The sequence below is a fragment of the Nannospalax galili genome, unplaced genomic scaffold (genome assembly GCF_000622305.1).
Source record: "Nannospalax galili isolate Female #2095 unplaced genomic scaffold, S.galili_v1.0 scaffold706, whole genome shotgun sequence".
NCBI lineage: Eukaryota > Metazoa > Chordata > Mammalia > Rodentia > Spalacidae > Nannospalax > Nannospalax galili.
Genome location: NW_008354694.1, coordinates 1,547,930 through 1,574,931, shown reverse-complemented (window position 1 = coordinate 1,574,931; position 27,002 = coordinate 1,547,930). Strand labels below are relative to the sequence as shown.

The following is a 27,002-nucleotide window of genomic DNA, read 5'->3' as shown; positions in this document are numbered from 1 at the left end:
CATTCTTATTCAATCAGCTTGTCCGACAATGTCACCTGAACCAATCGCCATGGCCAAGAATGGAATGAACCACACGGTCCTTGAACCAAGAGCAAGGGTTGCCTAGTCCAGTGGGAATCCACAGCCAGGTAGGAAGGGCAGGTGGGAGTGCTCCAAAAGAAAGAGGATTATGGACTGGTCAGGAGCTTGCAGAGCCTAACTGCATCTGAGCTGCAATTCCCCAAGGTCAATGACTGACCATGTAATTTGGGATGGGATCTGAGCTTCCCTGGTAAAATGGAACACAGTAACAGTCCCTCTCCAGTTCTAGGAGCCTGTGGCTGCCATCGGGTCTGCTTTGTTCAGGTTATAAACAGCCTGGCACAGGTTAAACTATATGTACATACAACCTAAATGAGAAATACTAAAACGTGAGAGGCTATTAGGTAGAAGCACAAAACATATCAGCCATCCAAAGGATTTCTAGAATGTAAAAATCCACAAGGGGAAGATGTAAGAGTCTCTTTTCTCTTTTTGAGACAGGGTCTTCCTATAGCCCCAGCTGTCCTGGAACTCACTATGTAGACCAGGCTGGCCTTGAACTCAGAGATCCACCTGAGTGCTGGGACTAAAGGCATGCACCACCACGCCCAGCCTTATGGAATTTTTAAATGATAAAATATATATGGAGACTGTCAATATCTTCTATGCAAAAAAAAAAAAGTGCTGGACTTATCTCCACCACATGCTTTATATTTTTATGTCTCATTAGAACAGCTCCACATGAGACCACTGCCTGCTTCTGGAATGCTGCCCCAGTTCTTTTCACCCAGGCCTTGTTGCCAGGGTTGCAGCTGCACAACCAATTCTTATTAAAATAGAAGTCTTTGAAATGCTGGTCTATGGAAAGGAATATAAAGGATTTCATTATCTCTTCTCAAAACTCAACTGGTGGATTAAACTCCACCCTCCCCAAGCACATCACCACTCAAGCCCCTCTCTGCCAACTCAAACACCAAGTTGAAGGCAACAGCTCAGTCTAGGTACAACATAAAAAGTCATAAAGGAGAAATTGCACAGCAATGAACCCTAAAATCTAGCAGAGGTTATTTAAAAATGAGCATAACACTTAAAATGCCCCATACTCATTCACTGATTTGACTTTAAAAGGATACTTTTAAGAATAAGCACTTTGAAGACCAGACACTAGTTCAGCATCACTTCAGAAGGAAAAAGGGAGCGCTGCAAAGCATAAAACTTCACTGAACGCTGATGGCCCTTCCTAGCATCTTCTTGGAAGAGGACATTTAAGGACATGTGCTCTTTTACACTCTTGTGCACTTCGGCACTGAATAAAACAACTGCTTGCCTTGCTCATGAGTGACAATTTATGACTAATGTAAATCTAGGAAAATAAATTTATTTTCAACTGAAAGTAAACAAATACTATAAGGCAAAGTAAAAGAACGAAACTCAGATTTTTTACCAAAACATAGTTTTGTTGCTGGTTTGTTTTGAGACAGGCTCTCTCTGTAGCCACAACTGACCCTATACAGAACAGGCTGGCCTTGATCTCACAGAGATCCACCTGCCTTTACTTCCAGATTGCTGATACTGAAGGCGTGTGTCACCAGGTCAGGCTAAAACAGTACTTTCTAATGTTCTTGTAATACTTAGAACCTTAGAATATCAAATATTTTAGAGAAAAGAAAGTTAGAAACATTCTTTGAAGTATATGTTCCCTAGTAATACTAGCATTTATAGTGTAAAAAAAAAAATAAGCCGGGCATGGTGGCGCACGCCTTTAGTCTCATCATTTGGGAGGCAGAGGCAGGTGGATCTCTGAGTTCAAGGCCAGCCTGGTCTACATAGCAAGTGCCAGGCCAGCTGGGACTACAAGGAGACCCTTCTCAAAAAGACCAAAAATAATAATCACAAAATGAAAATAAGAAAAGCGAAGGGAAGGACACTACCCCTGAGATCTGAAGACACAATATGCACTTCAGGGTACAGAAAGGCAGCAGGATGAAATCCAGTCCAAAAACACATCATCAGTTACACTGATCAGTTGCAATCAAACTGCAATCAGTGACGTAAATGTATTTTACACATTCGTAAACAAGAAATATATGATTAGAATGCTTGTTAAAAATGCAAACTGGCCAGGTGTGGTGGCACATGCCTTTAATCCCAGCACTCAGGAGGCAGAGGCAGGTGGATCTCTGTGAGTTCAAGGCCAGCCTGGTCTACATAGTGAGTTCCAGGACAGCTGGGGCTACAGGGAGACCCTGTCTCAAAAAGACAAAGGAAAAAAAAAAAGCAAATTGAAAGCCAAATGTGGTGGCGCAAGCCTTTAATTCCAATACTCCTGGGGCAGAGGCAGGTGTATCTTTGTGCGTTTAGGGCCAGCCTGGTCTACAAAGCGAGTTCCAGGCCAAACAAGCAAACTGAAGCCAGGCGTGGTGGTGCATACCATGCCTGTAACACCAGCACTCGGGAGGCTGAAGCGGTAGGACTGCCACAAATTCAAGGACAACCTGAGCTACACAGAGATCCTGTCCTGTCTGTCGTCCTCCCCACCACCCGCAAGAAAAGAACAAATGGGAACCACACACATCTTAGAATAGTGGAAAGGAAAAATGAGCAGAAAGGCGTTGGGGGCAGAGACGCATACACTCAATGTCTATGCTAGCACTGTCCAAAAGAGCAAGAGAGAAGCAGTAAGATGTCCACAACAGCTCACAGATTAAACATGGTTTGGCACTTCCTCCCTTCCTCCCTCCCTCCCTCCCTCCCTGTGGGGGCTGACTCCACCCATTATGTAGAGGGCAGAGCTGGAATACAATCTGCACACATTCTGGCCTATGTTGATAAATTCGATAAATTTGCAATGCAGTGCACATGTTCAGAATGTACAGCTCACCTGCCCACCCAATCAGTGAGCTCCAGATTGAGTAAGAGACCCCGTCCCCCAAAAGTAAAGTAGAAAGGGAGTGAGGCAATCATCTGCCATCAACCTCTGGCCTTTGTGCAAGGTGCACATGCACATGTGCGCACACACACACACACACACACACACACACACACACACACACACAATCTACTAAATAAAATTGTAGAAATTTTCCAAATCTAGGAAAATACACATTCAAGCACAACAGGCATTTAGAACCTCAAATAGACATGACCACAACTTCTTCAGAACACATAACAGAATGCTCACACTACAAAACAAAAAGAAACAATATTAAAAGCTTCAAGAGCCAAACCACATTCACTTACAAAAAGGCAAATACAGCAAAATAAATCAGATCTCTATAGAAATTCTAAAAGCCAGGAAAACATAAAATTGTATTTACTTTTCAAGCCCTGAAATAAACAGCTGAGTAAGACTGCACCATCCTTCAAGCCGGGGGGAGGCAGACATTACAAGACAGGCACAGTCTGGAAGTAGACAGCATGTAGAAGGTACTTGAAGGAGTCCCACACACAGAGGAGAAAGAAGACAATCTCAATCACAAGGGCACAGAAAGCACATCTCATGACAGGACAGAGGAGCAAAGGGAAACCAGGAAAGAACATCATGTCCAGCTCAGTACACCAGCCAAACCAAGACTACAAGAAAAAATAGTGACAATCAAACCATTCAGGAACACAGTCAACAAATCATAGGCACGAGCAAACTGCTCAATAACCTGAACGTAAATGAGATTAATTTTCCAATTAAAAGACTTGGAACAGTTGACTGGATGAAAACACAGGATCAAGTATCTGATGCTCACAAGAAACATACCGCCCCAGAGAGTGGTCCTGCACAACTTTAATCCCAACACTCGGGAAGCTGAGATCTCTGAGATCAAGGTCAACCTGGTCTACATAGTGAGTTCCAGGTCAGCTGTGGCTACATAGTGAAACCGTTTCTAAAAAAAAAAAAAAAAAGAATGAAAACCAAAAACAACAAACAAAAAGAAATATACCTCAGTGACAAAGGACTGAGAAAGGCTGGTTTGGAAACAACTAGAAGCTGAAAAGAAGCAAGAACAGCTACACTTCTATCCAGCAAAGAGTTCAAGCAAAGATTAGTCAAGAGAGACAAAGAAGGTCACTACACATTAGGTAAGGAACAATCCCTCAGGACAATGTGATGACTGCAAATCTCATACATCTCCACACTGGTGCGCTCAATCTCATACACCCCAACATTGGAGCACTCAATCTCATACATCTCCACACTGGTGCGCTCAATCTCATACATCTCCACACTGGAGCGCTCAATCTCATACATCTCCACACTGGTGCGCTTAATCTCATACATCTCCCACTCAATCTCATACATCTCCACACTGGTGTGCTCAATCTCATACATCTCCACACTGGTGCGCTCAATCTCATACATCTCCACACTGGTGCGCTCAATCTCATACATCTCCACACTGGTGCGCTCAATCTCATACATCTCCACACTGGAGCGCTCAGTCTCATACATCTCCACACTGGAGCACTCAATCTCATACACCCCAACACTGGTGTGCTCAATCTCATACACCCCAACACTGGAGCGCTCAATCTCATACACCCCAACATTGGAGCACTCAATCTCATACATCTCCACACTGGTGCGCTCAATCTCATACATCTCCACACTGGGGCGCTCAATCTCATACACCCCAACACTGGAGCACTCAATCTCATACACCCCAACACTGGTGCGCTCAATCTCATACACCCCAACATTGGAGCACTCAATCTCATACACCCCAACATTGGAGCACTCAATCTCATACAGCCCAACACTGGAGCACTCAATCTCATACACCCTAACACTGGTGCGCTCAATCTCATACACCCCAACATTGGAGCACTCAATCTCATACACCCTAACACTGGTGCATGCAATCTATCTCATACAACAAAATACAACTGGGCATAAAGGACAGACAAGACCTGATGATAACAGTACTATTCAGTGACTCCAGGACCCTGTCCTATCAGTAGATAGATTCACTCAGAGACCGATTCAACAAGGACTCTTCACAGAGTTACACTGTACCACAGAGCAAACAGACTTGGAAAAGATCCACAGAAAACTTCTTCCAATAGCTGCCAAACAGAACGTTCTTATGAGCAGCTCACAGGACCTTCTCTAAACAAATCACGGTTTAGGTGATGATAAGTGAAATGAAAACTAGAAATAAGAGAATTGACAGAAACTGTAAAAAAAATGTAGAAATGGAACAACATACTCTTTCTTTTGGTCTTTTTGAGACAGGGTCTCCCTGTCCTATAATTTGCTATGTAGACCAAGCTGGCTTCAAACTCAGAGATCCACCTACCACTGCCTCCCAAGTGCTGGAATTAAAGGCATGCACCACCACACCTGGCTGAAAAATATACTCTTAAATGTCATAGACAAAATCAGGAAGGAAATTAAATTCCTAGTATCAACTGAAAAAGAAAGCAAGGGGCTGGACATGGCTCAGTGGTTAGAGCACTGGCTGTTCTACAGAGGACCTGGGGTTTGTTCCCAGCACCCACAGGACAGCTAACAACTGTCCATAATTCCAGTTCAAAGGACTGACACCCTCTTCCGGCCTTCATGGGCATTGCACACACAGGTGCCCTTACAGAAATGCAGGCAACACACTCATACACATAAAATAAAAAGAAATTTTAAAATTTCTTAAATAAGCCGAGCATGGTAGCACACACCTTTAATCCCAGCACTCGTGAGGCAGAGGCAGGTGAATGTAGTGAGTTCAAGCCAGCTGGAACTACAGGGAGACCCTGTCTCAAAAGCACACCTGCGTGCACACAAAGAAAAATGAAAGTAAAGCTTACCAGGTATATATAACCAAATACATACAGTTGAGATACAGCAAAGGCAATTTTAAGGAGAAAATTTATGGCTTTGAGTATTTACATTATAAAAGCCAGAGGACTGGCAAGATGGCTCACAAGTAAAAGCACCTGCCACCAAGCCCAAGGACCTGAGTTTGATTCCCCAGAACACACATAGTAGAAATAAATAAATGCAATGAATATTTAAAAGGGACTGGAAAGATGGCTCGGAGGTTAGGCGTGCTTACTGCTCTTCCAGGCCTTCAGTTTGGTCCCCATCGCCCATGGACTGAAGCTCCAGCGGATTCAATGCCCTTCTGGAATCAGACCCTCTTCTGGTTCCATGGGTCCGTGTGCCCCCGCCCCCAACACACACAGCATTCACTCATACACACAGGCCAAAAACAAGAACAACCAAAATCTAAAATTGGTGAAAAGAAAGACATAATAAGGATTAGGCAGAAATGAATGAAATAAAGAATAAAAGAATAATACAAAGAAATCAGGGGCTGCAGAAATGGCTCAGCGGTTAGGAGCACAGGCTGCTCTTGGAGAACACTAGGGTTCAGTTCCCAGCACTGACCGGGCCACTAACTGTCCCTAACTCCAGTTCCAGGGGATTCGACCCCATTTCCTGGCCTCCCCAGTCACTGCATGCATGTAGTATACCTACATATATGTGGGCAAAAATAGTCATTCGTGCCGGGCATGGTGGTGCACGCCTTTAATCCCAGCACTTGGGAGGCAGAGGCAGGCAGATCTCTGTGAGTTCGAGGCCAGCCTGGTCTACAGAGCGAGTTCCAGGAAGCTTCTGGAGTGCTGGGATTAAAGGTGTGCGCAACCACGCCGGGTTCCCATTATACAAAGTTTTAGGAGACGAATTGCAAAAAAACCAAAAAAAAAAAAAAAAAAAAAAAAAATTCATTTATATAAAAAGGAACTAAAACATTAAAAAAAAAAAAGAATCGATAAAACAAAGAGCTAGTTGTTGGGGAGAAAAATCATTAAGCCCTTAGCCAGGTTAATAAGGAAAAGGCTCAAATTAATAAAATTAGAAATGAAAAGGGGACATTACAACAGACACCAATGAAATCCAGAATACCACTAGGGAATATTTTGAAAGCCTATATTCCATTTCCACCTGCAAAGGAATAAAACTAGATTAACAACTTTCATCTTGTACAAAAATCAATCTGAAATAGAACAAAGATCTTAATTTAAAACCTGAAACCCTGAAACTCTTAGATGAAAATATCAGGAATACTCCTCAGGAATTCCGGGTAGGCAAGAACCTTACGAATAGAACATCAATAGGACAGGAATCAGCCTCAAATACCCACAGATGGGACTACCTAAATGTTGTGTCTGCCCAGCAGAGCACAGAGATGGGCCACAGAATTGGAGAGAATCTTTACCAACTACACATCAGACAAGGGGCTAATAATCAGACTATTCAAAGAACTGTGAAAATTAAATAGCAAGGAAATAAAATTATCAGTCAGCAAACAGGCCAATGAATTGAATAGTATTTAGAAAAAGAAATACAAAATGGCCAACAACTATTTATAAGTAAGTGTTCAACATCCCGAGTCATCAGGAAAATGCGTAACTACCTTGAGGTGCCATGTTACCCCAGTGTGCTGGACAGCTTTAGTGTCAACTTGACACACCTAGGTTGAGGGAGCCTCAACTGGGGAATTACCTCTATTGGACTGGCCTGTGGCCATGACTGAGGGGCATCTTCTTGATTATTGAGTGATGTGGGAGGGCCCAGCCCACTGTGCGTGGTGCTACCCTTGGGGAGGTGGGCCTGTGTTGGATGAGAGCAAGCTGAGCATGGGCCAGGGAAGCTAAGCCAGTAAGCAGTGTTCCTCCATGGCCTGTGCTCCAGCTCCTGCCTCTAGGTTCCTGCCCTGAATTCCTACCTTGGGCTCCATGATGATACCATGACCTGGGAGATTTGAGACAAATAAACCCTTTCCTCCCCAAATTGGTATTGGTCAGAGTGTTTTGTCACAGCAATGAAGAAACAAACTAGGACACCCAGTCAGAATGGCTCATCAAGAAATGCAACAAATTTTGGAAAGGACTGGGAAAAAGAGAAACCCTTAGTCACTACTGGTGGGAGTACAAATTAGCACAGCCATTATGGAAATCAGTTGAAGATTCCTCAAACAATAAACAGAGTTACACATGACCCAAAGAGTTAACTCCTGGGTACAAACCCAGAGAACTCCATATCTTACTATAGAGATATCTGCACCCCCTGTTTACAGCTACTATTCACTACAGCGAGGAAACAGAACCAACCCAGTTGTTCATCAATAGATGAATAAGTAATGAAAATCTGGTACATGTTTAAGATGGACTGTATTCAGCTCTAAAGAAAAACTGAAATCACAAAATTCGCAGAAAAATAGATGGACCTAGAATATATAATAGTAAATGGTGTCACACAATCTCAAAGTTAAACACATTTTCCTTCATATGCCGATCCTAGTCTCTAATATACACATGCACGTGAGTAAACAAATGCATGTGTGGGCAGACTAGAATATTTAGAATCACAAACAAGAAAGGATAATTTGGAAAGAAAAGGAGCATAGTCTCTGTCCTTTCTCCATGGTGGACATGTAAATTCAACTTTCTGCTCACTGAAGTAGCAGGAACCATCTTTTTGTTCCGTAAGTTTCCACTGAGCACTGTCCCTTTCAGGCTGTGACCGTGAAGGGCTTCCTTTTTGACTCCACTGACCATTAGTATGGTGGGAATGGACATGACTGGACACTAATCCACATCTCCCACTGACTCACGTGGAAAAAATGCAGTGCTGCTGTTGTTACTGTCTGCTACAGTCTGTATCCTGTACAGATGCTTTCTATGAGTTGCCATTGTTGCAGATTCTTAAAACTGATTTAAATTTGTTAAAAACCAAAGAAAACCTATACTCCAAAAAGATGAAAAATCTACAATAAATTCCTAGCCACATACTGACCTACCAAAATCAAACCAAGAGGATATAAACAGCTTACACAGATCTACAATATGAAACAAGACACCTTTTAAATGATTTCATAAGACAAAGGCAAGAACCACCACCAAACTCACTATGAAACCAGTATCACCTGACAGCAAAACCAAGTAAGGACAGAACAAAAAAGAAAGCTGAAGACCATTTCTCTGCAACACATTAAAAATTTTCTGTAAGATACTTACAAACCAAATTCCACAGCATATTAAAAACTCATACCATCAGGGCTGGAGAGATGGCTCAGCGGTTAAGAACACTGGTTGTTCTTGCAGAAGACCCAGTTTCGAATCCCAGCACCCACATGGCAACTAACAACTGTCCGTAACTCCAGTTCCAGGGGATCCGACAGCCTCTTCTGTCCTCCACAGGCATTGCACGACACGGGTGCACTTACCTACACATAGGCAATACACGCATACACATAAAAATAAATATTTTTTAAAAAGAAATGAAATATGTCCACATAAAAAGTTTTACATGAATATTCCTAGCAACTTTATCCACAATAATCAAAAAGTAGGTCTGAAATCTCCATTAATAATGAGTAGACAAATAAAATGTTGGATATTCATTCAGTGGAATGGTATTTGGCAGTGAAAAGAATGAAGTTCTGATAAGTTATAACTTGGACAAAACTCATGAACATTGCATTAAGTGAAGGAAGCCAGTTAGCAAAGACCACGTATTGCACGATTCCATTGACATGAAACATCCAAAATGTGCAAAGCTACAGAGACAGAAAAGACTAATTGTTGCCCAGGACTGGCAAAGTTGCAGGGAGGAGGGAGTATCAGCTAATAGAGGAGCTTTGGAGGGTGATGGGAGCAGTTCAGAAGTGATTGTGTTGATGGCTGTACAACTCTGGAAAAAAAAAAAAAAAAAAAAATACTTTTAAAACCAAACTGGATGACTTGGGCCAAAAAAGGGGGGGGTAAAGGGGGGCCCCGTTTCAAAAAAAAAGAAAAAAAAAAAAAAAAAAAAAGGTAAGACTCTACCAGAAAACTTGAGATATATAAATACTTTCAGCAAAGTAGCAAGACACAAAATCAATACACAGAAATCAGTAGCTTTTCTACATACCAATAATGAGCTAGCTGAGAATGAAATCACCCGTTCCTGTAGTAGTTTCACTAGAGACTCAAAGAACACCACAAAGAATCAATGAAACAAAACCCCATGAATAAACTGAACAAGAAGATGGAAGACCTCTACAAACATTTTGGTTTGGTCTGGTGGTTTTTCTTTTGGTTTTTTGAGACGGGGGTCTCCCTGTAGCCCCAGTTGGCCTGGAACTCACAGTATAAACCAGGCTGGCCTTGAACTCACAGAGATCTGCCTGCCCCTGCTGAGATTAAAGACCATGGCCTGCTTTGGTCTGGTTTTTTGTTTGTTTCCCGAGACAGGGTTCTGCCACTTGTAGCCCTGGCTGTCCTGGAACTCCCTATGTAGACAAGGATGGACTTCAACATGCTGTGATCCTTCTGCCTCTGCCTCCTGTGTGCTAGAATTACAGGCATGTTACCAGAATACCCAACCTACAACTTTAAAACACTCAACAAAGAAATTGAAGGTGACCCTAGAAGATGGAAAGTCCTCCAAGCTCATCAACTTGCAGAACTAATACTGTGAAAATAGCTGTTAACAAAAGCAATCTACAGATTCAATCCAGTTCCCACAATTCCAATGACATACTTCACAGAAATAAGAAAAAAAAAAATCCTAAATTCAAATGTAAGCAGCACAAAAGACCCGAAATACTTGAAACCCTATCTCAAAAACAAAACAGTCCAGATGAATTAACTGCAGACAGTTCTAAGAAGAAACATAAATGGTTGATACTACTGAAGAAATGTTCAACACCTTTATACAGCAAGAAAACGCAAACTACAACTATAGTGAAATTCCATCTCACCTTGATGGCTACCATCAAGAAAAGAAATAATATGGGATGGTAAGGATTTGGAAGAGAGAAACCCTATATACTGCTAGTAAAGTAAACCAGTGCAGCCACTATGGAAATCAGTAGGGCAGATCCTGGAAACATTAATAACAGAATTAGCATATCATCCAGCTACTAGAAGGGATCTAAGCAAGCAAACATACTTGCAGGCCCATTTATTGCACCACAATAGCCAAGAGATGGAACCAGCCTAGGTGTCCATGAATAGATGACTAGAAAAAGAAAATGTGGTGTGCCAGGCATGGTGGCACATGCCTTTAATCCCAGCACTTGGGAGGCAGAACCAGGTGGACGTCTGTGAGTTCAAGGCCAGCCTGGTCTACATAGTAAGTTCCAGGCCAGCTGGGGCTACACAGAAAGACCCTGTCTCAAAAAAAAAAAAAAAAAAAGGAAAATGAGGTATGTATTCACAATTGAATTTCAGTCAACCATAAAGAACGAGGTGCCATTTGCAGGAAAACTGATGGAACTGGAGGACCATGCTAAGTGAAATAAGCCAGACTTAGATACATGAACATGTTCTTTCTCTCTTTTGCAGAATCTAGATTTAACTGTGTTACAATCAGACAGGTGTGGTGGCATATGCCTTTAACCCCAGCACTCAGGAGTCACCTCATCTATATAGTGAGGCCCTGCCTCAAAAACAAACAAAGAAAAAAATCACACCAGGTGTAGTGGCACAGGACTGTCATCCCAGCAGTGGGGAGGCGAAAGCAAAAGGATCAAGAGTGCTAGCTTGGGCTACATGAGACCCTTTCTCAAAAACACAAGAAAATATTCATTAGTTATTTACATGCCAACTTCTTCCATTTAACATTAAGTTGTGATGGTATGGGCCATACTTAACACTTCACCATCTAATCATGCATAGACTGCATTATCTGCCATCACACTAACATTCCCATAGCTTCTTGTCTAATTCATAACTTGAGCTTGTGTTCTCTCTATAGCTGTAGAATGGGTGAAGAGAAGGATGTACCAGGCAGTTCTGACATAGAAAAATAGGTGGATTAAACAGGAACCTAGAGGTAACTAGCCTCAGGGAACACTTGATCTAGAACTGCACGACTTAGGTGACCAGGGTGTGACCTTTCTTGCTCTGCTGGTTCCTGTCAGAAGATGGCTGCCAAGAGCCCTGTGACTATGTACCTTCACAGTAAAGGGCACCTCTATCATCCCAGCATTCCTAGCAAATGTCCTCAGAGTCTAACTGCTCTGGCTTGGGTTGCATGCTTGCCCTGACTACCTTGGTGAGATGCATGATCCATTTGTACTAAAATAAAGTGGCCTTAGTGATTTAATTTTTTTTTTTTTTTTTTTTTGAACAGGGGCTTCCTGTAGCCCCATCTGCCCTGGAAACCATTATGTAGATCAGGCTGGCCTTGAACTCACAGAGATCCACCTGGTTCTGCCTCCCAAGTGCTGGGATTAAAGGTGTGTGCCACCACACCCAGCTCAATTTAATTTTTTACAATTAATTTTTATGCATGAGTGTTTTGCTTGCATATAAGTAAGTGTACCCACACTTGCAATGTACGTGGAGGAGAGAAGGTGTTGGATTCCCTGGAACTGGAGTTACAGACAGTTGTTAGCTGCCATGTGGGTGCTGGGATTCGAACCTTGGTCTTCTCCAAGAGTAGAGAGTGCTCTTAACTGCTGAGCCATCTCTCCAGCCCTGATTTAAGTTTCTTATATCATGAATAGTATTACTGCATTTAAGCTGATGGGTAAACACATATCTTACAACTTTCCCTATCTCCTTAAAACATTATTTGCCCCCATTTCATCATGACCCATGAAGAAAAACAAGCAGCTCCACAGCAAGCTCTAGGCCAACCTGCCCTCCACCAAGCCCATCTTCATTCATGATCCTGGAGGCAAACAGTGTTACCAAAGTAAAAGATATGGTATGCACACCTTTAATCCTAGCACTTGGGAGTTCGAGGCCACCCTGGTCTACATAGTGAGTTCCAGGCCAGCTGGGGTTACAGGGAGACCCTGTCTCAAAAAGACCAAAAAAGAAAGAAAGAAAGAAAGAAAGAAAGAAAGAAAGAAAGAAAGAAAGAAAGAAAGAAAGAAAGAAAGAAAGAAAGAAAGAAAGAAAGAAAGAAAGAAAGAAAGAAAGAAAGAAAGAAAGAAAGAAAGAAAAGGAAGAGAGAAAAAAAAAAAGATATGATCCAAGTCTGGTGGCAGAGGAGGCAGAGGCAGGTGGATAGCTGAGATCAAGGTCATTGTGGCCTACATAGCCAGTTCCAGGTCAGCTGGAGTTAAAGGGAGACCCTATCTCAAATAAATAAATTTTAAAAGGAAAGAAAAAGATCTTAATTTAAAGAAAATATATGTATTTCTTCAAGTCTGCGGAATGGTTTTTCAAACACTTTACTGTTCAGGGGTTGGGGATTTAGCTCAGTGGTAGAGCACTTGCCTAGCAAGCACAGGGCCCTGAGTTCAATCCTCAGCTCAAAAAAAAAAAGACAAACTACTTTACTGTTCATATAAATGATTCTGTTCAGTATATATACCCTGCTATCAGTACAAAGAAAAATACACAATTCAGACACAACAGATACAAGTACCATCCCCAGACTTCACCAACTTTACATGTTGTGTTGCAAAGGCAACACACACCAATCAACACTTCAGAACAGCTCAGAAGGAAATCAAAACGGAAATGCACAAGACACTAAATGACCAGACTTTGAGTAATCAGAAAGTAAGTTGAGTCTGGACAACTTCTGCAGCAAATAACAGTTTCAAGGCAGAGCTCAAATGACAAGGAAGCTTTAGGAGCAGAGAGTTTAGGAGTGAAGAGAGCTCCTGAAGCTCCCTTGGCTCGGCCCTTCTTCCCACAAAGAAGCACATCCAGCAAGACTCCTGCTGCAGTTCCAGAATCACAGCCATGTGATGACACTCTAGAGAAAGGAGCGACCATCTCTTTGCTTCTCAAAACAAGAAACTATCTCTGGAAACCCAGCAGGCCTCCCTTTCTCACCAGAGCTCCTGGACCACTTCCAGAGGCATCAAACCTTCTAGGACCAAAAAGCGAATGGCTACTAGCAAGTGTATCAAGACCATCACTTAATACCAGCTGAGTATGAAAGGGGGAGGGAATCACACATGGAAGAAAAGAGGCCAAACTCTGAAATCTTAAACATGCTGAGGAAAAAGAATTCCCTTAAACTGTGCTGTTATTCACTGTAACACAAAAATTAACTTACATTGGTAAATGCTAATAAGGGAAAGTAGGCTACTTTTGTGGAAATCGCTTAGGCTATCTAGTATCAGCGGAGACAGACTTACCACTTACTTACTCAGCTACCTCTGAGTTGAGAATGTTCCATATGACACCCAGGTGACTTCAGACTCCTTAGCAGTAGACCTTGTTCTTAAGTATTTCTTCTCATTTGGCTTCCAGATTTGACTTAAAACTGGCTCTGTCTGCAAATGAAAGCATGCACTTAGGAGGCAGAAGCTGTGGGAGCACCAATCCCTCCTCATCTGTAATTAGCTGATACATATAAAAACCCAACTCAAATGCTAGACTCACTAAGCACCATGCTTAAACTAAACCTGCTGTTCAGTGCCTGCCATGTGCTTATTATACAGTTACCACCCATTTCCCATCACACAAATTTATTGTTGCCTCCACAGTATACCAGGTACAACTGAAAACCCATACCCAAGGTTGCCCATTAGGCAGAATCTAGCAAGTAAGTCTTTGGAAGACCCACACAAGGTTGGCCTACACAATGGTAAAGAACAGCTGTCCACACTGACAAATCTGAAGACTTTACCAAAAATATAAATGAATGAATAAATAATAAATAAATAAAAATCTATGTTTCTGGTGTCTCTTGAAAAATCAAATCTGGCAATACAGGGTCTGTGCCTACACTCCAGCAGAGCAGATTACAGCCAGCTTCTAGTGGGGTCTGGGCTTTGTAGTTCTCCACAAATGCTGCCCTCTCTTCCAAGGCAACCTGGTTCACAGTTACCTGTCTGGACCCGATATGCATCTGAGCTTGCAAACTCTGCTATGTATTTATAATAACAGCTCACAGGGAACATTTTATTATTGTCAATGCCAAGCATGTTTTCCTGACCTAAGGATAGCATAAGATATAAAACATGAGTTTTGGAGTCAGAGGCTGCAGATGTGAGCTCTAATTCTGCCAATGACTTGCTGTGTGACCTCAGGTCTACATTAAACCTAAGATATGTCTTTATACACAAACACAGTAAGCACAGTAACCACAAATCTAGATAAACACAGTAATAAACTCCAGGCTCGAAATCTAACACGTACAAGTTGAACTGAGATTCCCAAACTCACTGCTTCTGCAGTCTTCCTCATCCCAGGAACTGCCCAGAGATCCGTATAATTACCATCCAGTTTCTTCTTCATGCCCTAAAAGCATCGCCAAGGCAAGTGATTCTCTTCCCAAATAATTTGAACCGATTCTTAGAATTCCAGCTATTAAAACAAACTACAACTCCTCCCTCAAGCATCACCTGCTTTGTTGAAATTGTTTATAAATTCAAGTACATAAATAACGGTAGGTTGGGGGTGTAGCTCACTGGTGGAGTCCTGGGTTCAATCCCAGCACAAAAAATGACAGCAAAGAAAGCCAATGTTGCTGCATAGATATCAAGCACATAACCTTTGTTTCCAAAGCTCCATACCCTGCCATACAACCCAGCTAGCCCATACTTGGGTATTTACCTAAATAAAGTCCACTGATCTGAGGTGGTCTCTATACTTTGAGCTCCTATATAGTGAACTTCAACCTGATTATGTAAACAGATTAGAAACCTGACTGATTAGCATAACAAACAGTCTCACCCAATTATAAGCAGCCAAACTTCAGCTGATCACAAGCTGCCAACATGATCCAACCATGCCCAAAAGGGGCAGAGAAAGATGGAACTGGAACCTATCTTAGCACTTCCCCACTTTATTCCCCTTACCTTTTTTTTTGGGGGGGGGGAGCTAAAAATACTCAATGCCCAGTTACAGACGGAGACCTCTGAATCTTCTAGGTTTTGAGTGTTATTTGAATCATGGAAAATCATTTTTTACTCAAACCGCTTTATTTAAATTGGCTAAGTTTATTTAACAGCAGAAAAACTCCAAACAGCTACAACTGCCTTCAGCTGGGAACATCCAGATAAATAGGTTTACCGCCCATGTGCAGGTATGCACAACTGGTGGCTCATCAGCCACATGAGCCCTGGAATACCTGTGAATGCAGTCCAACACAAAACTGTAAACTTACTTAAAACATATGAGATTTTGTGTGTGTGTGTGTGTGTGTGTGTGTGTGTGTGTGTGGTTCGACTGTGTGGTTCTCAAGAGTGAACTTTGTAGATGACAACTGCAAAAGGCTGCACACCTTGGCTGCCACAATAAAGAATTAACTCCTACAAGAGCCTGGGAGATGGCTTCCTGCTATGCAAGAATAAAGATATGACTTCAGATCCCCAGCACCTGTATCAAGAGCTGGATGTACACATGTGTAGTCCCAACACTGGGGGTGCAGCAGTAGATGGATTCTGGGGGCTTTCTAGCTAGCCAGTCTAGTTGAAACACAAAGTTCCAGATTCACTGACAGACTGTCTAAAAACTAAAACGGAGCTGGGCATGGTGGCATACACCTTCAGTCCCAGCATTTGAGAGGCAGAGGTGGATGGATCTCTGAGCTCTAGGCCAGCCTGGTTTACACAGCAAGTTCTAGGCTAACCAGGGCTGCACAGTGAGATCCTGTCAAAAAAAAAAAAAAGGTTAGATGGCTCTGGGGTAAGTCACTTTGTCTCCAAGGCTGTCCTAAGTTCAAGCCCCAGGACCCACATGGTGAAAGCAGGGAACAGACTAATGCAACTTGTCCTCTGACCTCCAGACCTCCATACCCAGGCTACGGCACGCACACATCCACACCATAAATAAGTAAATGTAAACCTTTAAATATAAGGTGGACAGCGACAGAAGGTACCCAAAGTCCATGACCTCTGGCCTCTAGAAGTAGGAGTAGCATGTAGGAGTGAGCATGCCCACCCCGTACACAAAAATAAAGAATTATACATTCATCAACATGGATTATCTCCAAATAACTATGCTGAGTCAAAAACTCACTCAGGACCGAATGTGGCTTGAGTGGCAGAGCACTTGGCAAGCATGCACGAGACTCTAGGTTTCATTCCCAGCACTGTTAAGGAAACACACACAGATACAGACACATACACACAGTCTATAGGATAAAACCCATTTATATAAATTCTAGACAATGAAAACTAGTTTCAGGTAATAGAAAGCAAATGTACAGACTGCCTGGGAATGGGTGTAGCTGGGCAAGAGCGAGGACTACAAAGGGCTGAAAAGAAACTTTTGGAGCAACACATTCTCAATTGTATTTTTGTCATTTGTGTTTTGTTGGGCTGAAGATCAAAACCACGGTCTTGGGCATCCTAGGCAAGCACTGAACCACAGCCTCAAATTTCTAATACCTTGAGCATGGTGTAGTTTCACAGATATACATAATGACACAGTTTACCTAACTGAAGGGTCACATATATGCAATGATTTTGTTTAAAACAAAATAGCGTGCTGCATATTGATAATTCATGAAACTGATTTAATATAGAAAGCTGAACCCTTTGGATGCATTAAGTTTGAAACACATGGTCACAATCTTTTCAGAAAACTTTCCGAAGTTTATCTTAATGTTAGGCTATAGAAACATTCACTGCTGATCATAAAGCATATGACAGACCAGCACTCTACTCTAGTAGTCTGGCATATGCAAAGAAATTCATAGGTTTTCATTCAATTCTAGTCCACAAAGTTGGACTAGCCCTTGCCTACAGTTGGTAGGAATTAGATTTCTTTTTAATTAAGTCATCTCACTGTCAGCCAAAGACATACTGATGCAGTCTCTCAGTGATGTGAGCGTTCCTGATCTTTGCTAACCCGAACTGCAGTTTCTACTCAGAATCATGAGATCACTCTAACCTAAAATTCTGGCATACGTTAAGTTTTTAATTTATTTTTCTTTTTTTTTAGGTTTTATTCTTTAAATTATATGTATATGTGTGTATCTGTGTGTGGGTATTACACACGCATGCAAGGGCCAGGTCACTGGGATGATGGACAGTAACTGAAAAGTCCCACTGATAGTTGAAACAAACATTATGATTCTTTCCAATCCTTAGATACTTTTATGAATTTCAAAATAAAATCTAGCCGGGCATGTCAACACATGCCTGTAATCCCAGCACTGGGGAGGGAGAGGCAAGTGGATCTCTGTGAGTTCAAGGCCAGCCTGGTCTACAGAGTGAGTTCCAGGCCAGCTGGGGCTACAGGGAAACCCTGTCTCAAAAAGACCAAAAATAAAGGGCTGGAGAGATGGCTCAGTGGTTAAGAGCACTGACTGCTCTTGCAAAGGACTCGGGTTCGGTTCCCAGCACCCACATGGAGGCTATGAACTCCAGTTCCAGGGGAATCCGAAGCCCTCTTCTGACCTCCGCGGCATTGCATGACACAGGTGCACTCACATACGTGCAGGCAATACACTCATACACATAAAATAATAAATTAAAAAAATATTGAAAAAATACCAAAAACAAATAAAATCTAAGTTTAAGTACCAATCCACTGCAATTCAAAAGCCCTAAATTTAAGCTGATCAAACTCTTAAGATGAAGTTCTAAGTCTTATGGAAATACTTCTGTTTAGTTTCTACTTTTCTAAAATGGTTGGTCATATTAGCAGGATTGACCCTGTTACTCTAACTGAATAAGACGTGTACTTGCACGCATGCCCCATTTCCTTGCTTATTGAAAGTAAAACACCCATTATCTCGTCCTAAAGTGGTGACACAAAGCTATGTTCTGAGTGGACTCTTGCTCTACCTGTGGGCACTGTTAACAATCCTAGATGTTCAAAATGCAAGAGGTGGAAGGGTTGCTGAGACACACAAGTGAACACTATGCTTCCATGCAGCACTGCCACATCTCAACACACAGGTGAGAGCAGCTGTAGACGAGGCACGACTTTAACAGGGGCCTAGCCCTAATAGGTTTCAAATGAGCTTATTAAAAATGAACTACTGGTGGGAATGCAAAAGTCACACAAACTTTGGAAATAGTTTGTCAATTTTCATATAAAGGTGTACAAGTTACCAAAGAACACGGGCTACAGGAGGAAGCACAGGACAGCAGTTGAGAAAAGGTCTAGAGTCAAACTGAAGGAATGTGGATTTAATCTGCCACTTATTAAATGCGTTCTTTTTTAAAATTTATTTTAATGTGTATGAGTGTTATGCCTGCATGTATGTAAGTGCATGCCTGTTGTGTAATGCCTGCGGAGGACAGAAGAGTGCATCGGATCCCCTGGAACTGGAGTTACAAATGGCTGTTAGCCACCATGTGGGTGCTGGGATTTGTACCCTGGAGCCATCTCTCCAACCCCTAATAAATGGGTTCTTAAGCAAGCTATAGGCCCTTCCCCAAGCCTCACTTTGCTAAACTGTAAATGAAAATAATTTGTGGTTATTGTGAGGTTTAAATTAGGTTAATATGGGTTGGAGGGATGGCTCAGAGGTTAAGAGTACTGACTGCTCTTACAGAGGAACCAGGTTCAATTCCTAGCACCCACGTGGTAGCTAACAACCGCCTACAACGCCAGTTTGAGGGGAATCCGAAGCCTTCTTCTAATCTCCCTGGGAACTGCACAACACAGGGGACCTTACACACATGCAGGCAATATACTTATACATGTACAATAAAAATTTTTTTTAATTAGGTTAATATGTGGGGCATGGTGGTACACACTTTTAATCCCAGCACTTGGGAGGGAGAGGCAGGAGGATATCTATGAGTTCAAGGCCAGCCTGGTCTACAGGGAGACCCCGCCTCAAAAATAAAATTTTCCTAAAATAGGTTAATATATGTGAAACTTAGGACATGATCTGTTGTTACAAAAGACTTTATAATTATCCAATGGCACTTAATATATTACACTGTGCCATCAGTTAGTCAAAGACCATCCAATGTCAGAATATTTCTACATACATTACACACAATGTCCTAGCTTGTTTCTTCATTGCTGTGACAAAACACTCTGACCACTACCATCTTGGGGAGGAAAGGGTTTATTATCTTACATCTCCCGGGTCACAGTTCATCAGGGAGCCCAAGGTAGGAACCTGGAGTCAGGAGCTGGAACACAGGCCATGGAGGAATACTACTTACTGGCTTGCTCCCCTCGGATCTCTGCTCAGCCTGCTTTCTTATGCAACACAGGCCCACCTGCCCAGGGGAGTGCGTTCCCACATCAGTCAAGAAGATGCCTCACAGACATGGTCACAGGCCAGTTCAATGGAGGTAATTCCCCTATTGAGGCTCCCTCAACCCAGGTGTGTCAAGTTGACACTAAAGCTATCCAGCACACACAACAACTGAGTATAACGAAGTGTCTCACAGGTGAGCTGAAGCCAGGTGTGGTGGGCACAGCTATAATCCCAACACTGAGGAGACAGAAGCAGGAAGAAGCATTTAAGGCCAGCCTGGGTCACAGTTTAGCTAGTTTGTGTTTATGGTCAAATAAAAAATTTCCAAGTCTGACCATCATACTGCATTTCAGGGAAGTTGTTTTACCTCCCTGAGTTTGATTCCATGAACTGTAGAATAAGTATAATGCACTCACCTCAGCCATCACTGTAAGAAGGCAGGAAGGCAGTAATGTACAATGCCTGGCACATGACAGTCAGGAATGGAAATCTTGTTACACAATTAATGAAGTGAGTGCATTATAACCATGCATAAGTATGTGACCAAAAAAGGACTAGAAGCCTCCCGTGTCTGGCGGTCTCACAGCTTTCACACTGGCTTTCATGAGGCAACTGACACTAGCCCCATTTCTACCCAGTATGTCCAGCTTCAATAATAATCAGATCAAGATGATAAAATCACATGGTCAATCTTTAAAAACTGAAATGCCTTCATTTTTCCTGTATCTAGTTTTCAAATGCCCTTGTATCTCCTTCCCCCAAACCCCGTGGCAGAGGCTGGCCTGAAAACTGCTATCCTCTTGCCTCTCCCCTCCATGTGGCGAGAAAGCGCCCAGGCTCTCCAGCTCTCCAACATCTCTCTTCAGTGACAGGATCCTCTGCTCCCCAATTCACTACAACCCATTTCCAGTCTCTCACTCTCCACCTCCTTATCCAGCTGCAAGTCCAGGTTCCTCTTTGGTCTCAGACTTGGGACAGTGGCATGTTTTCCAACCTTCACATTTCTCAAATTCTTACCTGTCTTTTCAATCCTAATTCCAACATAAAAGTTTATGACCTAAAAACATTACCACTAGCACCACAATAATGGATTATAGGTTTAGCCTTCAGAGGCAATTATATTTTAACAGAGAACTTCTGGGAAGGACAACATTTACCCCAAAGTAGAGAAATACTAATACAAATTCCAGAACCTAACGAGTAGAGATCATTTGAGGGCAGGTTTCACTCTTCATATCAAACAATTTGGGAAGATTTTTTACTAGCTCACACATTAAATACTGGAACTCTTAAGAGTTTTGTCCTGGGCCTCACGGTTCGCTCTATAAATACCTCAGCTTGTTTCAATCAACCCTAAGTCTACTTCCACATCAGGTTTACTGCCGATACTCAGACCCGCTTTTCCAGCCTAAGTTCTCCACCCTAGGAGTCCTTCAGAGAAACTTCACAGTCTACTGCGGACAGGACAGTACATCTCCACCCAGATGTGTGACTTCTGTCTTCAGCTGAACTACCCTCTACTTCTCCTTACCACTGTCTCACCCCAATTCTATCCACATTCTTTTATTACAGTCTCTCTCTTATATCCCATTTTCAAAACCAAAAACAGAGTGGTACTCAGTAGTCCTGCCTTACCTTCAGGCCAAACCATTTTACAATCTGTTTCTTCCCAAACCTATAGCTGCTAGTCAAGATCCAGGCATCACTATCAGCTGGGGGGGGGATGCTATTAAGGAATTAGCTGATCAACAATCCTGACCTTTTTTCTTCCATCTCAGTTAAGATCGCCCTTCTAAAACAATGTTTCATCATGTTTCTTCTCATTTAAAATCCTCTACAATGACTATTCTCGGGAAACATTTAGTTCCTTCATAGGATTTTTTCTTTGGGAGGAGGGGGCTGGGTATTGAATACAGGGCCTTGCACTGAGCTCCAATCCCTCAGCCCTTTCTACTATTTTTTATTTTTATTTTCTGTGTATGACAGTATTGCCTACATGTAAGTAAACCCATGTTGTGCAGTGCCTGAGGAGGTCAGAAAAGGGTATGAGATCTCCTAGAACTGGAGTTACAGACAGTTGTCAGTTGCCATGTGGGTGCTGGGAACCAAACTCTGTACCTCGGCAAGAGCATCCAGTGCTCTTAACCATTGGACCATCTCTCCAGTCCCCACCTTCTAGTAGTTGAGGTTTTCTTCTTTTTTTCCCCCACTCTGGAAAATGTAAGATTTATCTTGATACAAAGAGACAAAGACCCAGTTTCCCCTCCCTCCTTCCCATCCTTTCGTCCTACTTCTCATTATTTTGGAAATCATTTTCATGAGGTTCTGATCCCATTGTCATTGGTCTATAAAGAATATAAAACTACACTAGTTTCACCACAAAGGTCACTTATACAGTTCATTAAAACACAACTTCAAGGTAAAATTTTGAAAATGAGAAAACTTATATTGGCAGATCTCTGTGAGATCAAGGCCAGCCTGGTCTACATATCAAGTTCTAGGTCAGCTGGGGCTACATGGAGACCATGGCGGGGGGGGGGGTTGTTTTCCTGGCCTCACACTTTAATACGTAACACTGCTGTCCTGGTTAGTTTTAACTGTCAAAATAACACAACCTAGAGTCACCTGGGAAGAGGTTATGAAACCTCAATTGAAGAACTTCCCCAATCAGACTGGCTTTTGGCCATGTCTGTGAGAAACTGTCTTCATTAATGATTGATGTAGGCAATGTCCTCCCTAAGCTGGTAGTTGAGCCAGCTGAAGTATCATTCCTCCATGTTTGTGCATCAAGCTCCTGCCTTGAGTACCTGCCCTGCCTTCCCTCACTGAAGGACTGTGATGTGCAAGTGTAAGTCAAATAAACCTTTTCTTCCCCAAGTTGCTTTTGGTTAGTGTTTTATGACAGCAACAGCAACCAAACGAGGACAACTGTCTTGAAAATGTGCACTGCACCAAGGACAGAACAAGGAAGACTCTCATGAGACACAAGTGTACGACATGGGCCTCATGCTGCAAACTCATGACAAACCCTTTCCTTAGAATTTTAAAGTGAAAGCTCCTGAGTGCAAATATTTGGACATGTTTGTTAGAACTCAAAATTAACCCAGACCATTTCTGAAAAGAAAACTTTCCCCCTTAGGCTAGTAACAGTATTTTCCACTAAAATAAGGACTCCAGAGTCATTATTGCAGTCGATACATTCTTTTAAAACATATGCAAAGCCCAGAAACATCTTTTTAACTTATGACGAAAACTTTAGGTATCAGTTCCAAAATGTAATATATTACTATAAAATATATTTCATGTAATAGAGTGCATGAACAAAAAAGGCTTAAATTTAAGTTTAATTTGCTGACACACTATTAAAAATTATTATCCAAATAACTGAACCAAGCACTCAGGAAGCTGAGGCAGGAAGATTACCAGCCTAGACCACACAGTAAAACCTACCTCAAAAACAATTTAGGGGCTGGAGAGATGGCTCCGCAGTTAAGAGCATTGGCTGCTCTTGGAGAGGACCCGGACCCGGGTTCAATTCCCAGCACCCACATGGCAGCTATGAATCCGAAGCCCTCTTCTGACCTCCGCAGCATTGCACAACACAGGTACACTCACATATATGCAGGCAATACGCTCATACACATAAAATAAAAATAAAATTAAAAAAAAAACAATTTATAGTTCTCATCACAATACAACAAACTGCTTAACAGTAATTAAATTGGGCTGGAGAGACAGCTTGGCAGTTAAGAGCCTGTACTGATCTTCCATGTACCAATCTGCCAGAGTTCAGTTCCAAGCATTCACACTGGGCAGCTCACTGCCTGTAACGCCAATGCCTCTGGCCTCCATGGACATCTGCACTCACATGTGCACACTCACAGAGAAACACATAGTTAAAAGTGATTAAATGGGAAATGGGATGAGAGTGGGACCAATCCTTCAACTTTTGGGCCTGAAAACACTGGGAACCCCTTGCTCATTGAAAGTAGACAGCAAGAACAGCTTCAAAGGCAGAGTAGGGGCTGGAGAGATGGCTCAGCACTTAACAGCACTGGCTGCTCTTGCAGAGGACTCAGGTTCAGTTCCCAGCCCAGCACCCAGATGGCAGCTAAGGACTTCCTGTAACTCCACTTCCAGGGGATCTGATGCCCTCTTCTGGCCTCTGCAGGCATTGTAGGACATGGGTGCACTTAAACACATGTAGGCAATATACACTTAAAAACAATAAATAAATTTTAAAAATTTTAAAGATTGCCAGGTGTGGTGGTACATGCCTTTAGTCCCAGCGCTCAGGAGGCAAAGGCAGGCAGATCTATGTGAGTTCAAGACTGGCCTGGTCTACATAGCGAGTTCCAGGCCAGCTGGGGCTATAGGGAGACCCTGTCTCAAAAAGACCAAAAAAATAATAAAAATAAACAACAAAGCCTCCACTTCCAGACTTTTCTTGTCATTAACACCTGGAATGCAAATAGGGCTCTAGCAGAAGGAGCCCTGTGAAGAGCTGCGACGGAAGTGAGGTGGAGGCATGGCAGCAAGACAGCATGTTCAGAGGCCACTGCAGGGAGCAGCCATGGCCCAGACACAGACCACCTCTTGACCTCCAGAGCACTTCTGATCCTCCTGCTTCCACCTAATCAAATGCTTTTATCATCACCAAATTTCCTACATAAGGAACCCAAGAGAGAATAGTAGGTTAAAGGTGTTATTAAGGGAGAAATATGTAAAAACAGGGTAGTTGGGGGGGAGGACTATACAAAGAACTATGGGAATAAAGGGGGGAAAATTCTCCAGATAACACAGTAAGAAAAAAAAAAAAAAAAAAAAAAAAAAAAAAAAAAACCTTACAGAGATGGAAAAAGACCTTCCAAAGGCAATACAGTTGTTACATGAAAATCCCAGTGCCAGAAGTGGGTTGCCACCTATGAGCTGTTGGCCTGAGGGACACTAGTGGTCCCCAAAACAATAAAGGCCATTACCAATAATGTTGGTTGTACACCGGAAGTGGATGGAAAACCGCAATTGCTGAAGACTCTGCATGATGCAAGCACAGGAGAGGGAGAAATCAAGCTTGGCTAAGCTAGAAACTCCCTGCCACTGGATGAGTGGCTTCCACGGTGCCAGAAGGCAACAGGGTGACTGGGGGAGAACAGTCCCCATAAATCTGCTCAACGATGGACTCTGAGTGTTGCACTATCAACATACCAAACAAGATGTTCCTGCTGGTGCAATAGTGGAACATCTAGTGTCTGTACAACCAGCAAATTTTCAATTGGGTATAATGCCCGCTCCTGGGGTGGAACACACATCTGGTACTGTAGACCTGGCCAACCCCCTGTGGCAGGGGAGGATACAGGTCCCAGTGGTAAGTCACTGCAATTGCTTTGTTAGATGGAAATGATGCACCTGCTAAAGTACCAACCAAGCATTTGTGTTGACACCACAGGTTAAGTTATTACAGCAGTTTAGATGTTCTTGCTTCTTGCTGCAAGTGTTTTTAATTTTTTTATTATTTTTATTTTATGTGTATGAGTGTATTGCCTGCATGTATGTAAATACACCCATGTCGTGCAATGCTGTGGAGGTCAGAAGAGGGCTTCAGATTCCCCTGGAACTGGAGTTAAGGACAGTTTGTAGCCACCATGTGGGTGCTGGGAATCGAAACCAGGTCCTCTGCAAGAGCAGTCACAGTGTTCTTAATTGCTGAGCCATCTCTCCAGCCCCGCTGCATATGTTTTTATAGTAGGTGGAATCCCACTCAAACTGGCCAACAGCCCATGGAAAACAGATGATGCAGAGACCCAAAAGTTCAGTGCCTTGCCACAATGGGAGGAAGATCATCCTACACCCACCACCCTGCAGAAGGGGTGGAGTGTTAACTGGAAATGTCCTCCGACCACTATGCTGGTAAGCTATAATCACACCTCCTTCACACTTTCATCAAGGAGTTGGGGGGGAGTCAGTTACCCCTCCCACCCAATCAGTTGACCATAGCTGCATGTGGAGGGAGGGGCAGTGGATATATAAGCCGAGAACACCAAGAGGTACCTCTCTCACAATTTTGTGCAGCTGTTGGGAGGTCACAGGATCTATGTTTGAGGGTAGACTTTACAATGCAGCCATAAATGTGGGGCACCCACTCTTCTGTTCTCTTATACCTGGCATGGTAGCACTTACCAGTAATCTCAGCACTTGGGAAGAGGCAGGAAGGTCATGAGTTTGAAGCCAGCCTGATCTACAGAGTGAGACCTTATCTCAAAAAACAAAACCAACAGCAGTGCACAGTGGCGCACACCTTTAGTCCCAGCACTCGGAAGGCAGAGGCAGGTGGATTTCTGTGAGTTCGAGGCCAGCCTGGTCTCCATAGCAAATCCTGGCCAGCTGGGGCTACAGGGAGACCTTGTCTCAAAAAAAAAAAAAAAAAAAAAAGCAAAAATGCAGAAAACTAGGGTTTGAATCCCAGCACCCACATGACAGCTAACTGTCCATAACTCCAGTTCCAGGGGATCCAACAGCCTCTTCTGTCCTCCATGGGCATTGCACGACACGGGTGCACTCATCTACATGCAGGCAATACACACATACACATTAAAAAATATATGTGTGTGTGTGCGTATAAACAACATACACTTAGGCTACTTTGAAAGTACTTGTTTTAAAGATAGGTCTCACCATGTAGCCCAGGTGGTCTCAGACGTGCAGTGATCTTCCTGCCTGCCTCCCAAGTGCTAGGGTAACCACAAGGTACCACCATCGATGCCCAGCTCAGTTCTTCTACTGCTATTTTTTAACTTTAAAAAATTTTTTGTTACTGCAATGAAATCCTTCCAGTGTTATAAATTTCTTATCTAAGGGAAAAAAAAAAAAAAAAGATTTCTGAATGCCTATCTAACAGTGCGTACCAAGCAAC

At 42.7% G+C, this 27,002-nt stretch overlaps 1 protein-coding gene across 4 annotated transcripts in view; it reads right to left on the bottom strand.

Annotated features, from left to right (window-relative positions):
* Cdc42se2 (CDC42 small effector 2) overlaps positions 1-27,002 on the bottom strand; it is a 98,108-nt gene that overhangs the window by 51,790 nt on the left and 19,316 nt on the right. For 3 of the 4 annotated variants that reach the window (XM_008851879.3, XM_029555417.1, XM_029555418.1), the window contains exon 2: positions 14,109-14,246. The exons of the other annotated variant lie outside the window; for it this stretch is intronic. The gene's annotated coding sequence lies outside the window, so the exon portion shown is untranslated. The remainder of the gene's footprint in view (positions 1-14,108; positions 14,247-27,002) is intronic. 4 annotated transcript variants of the gene reach the window in all.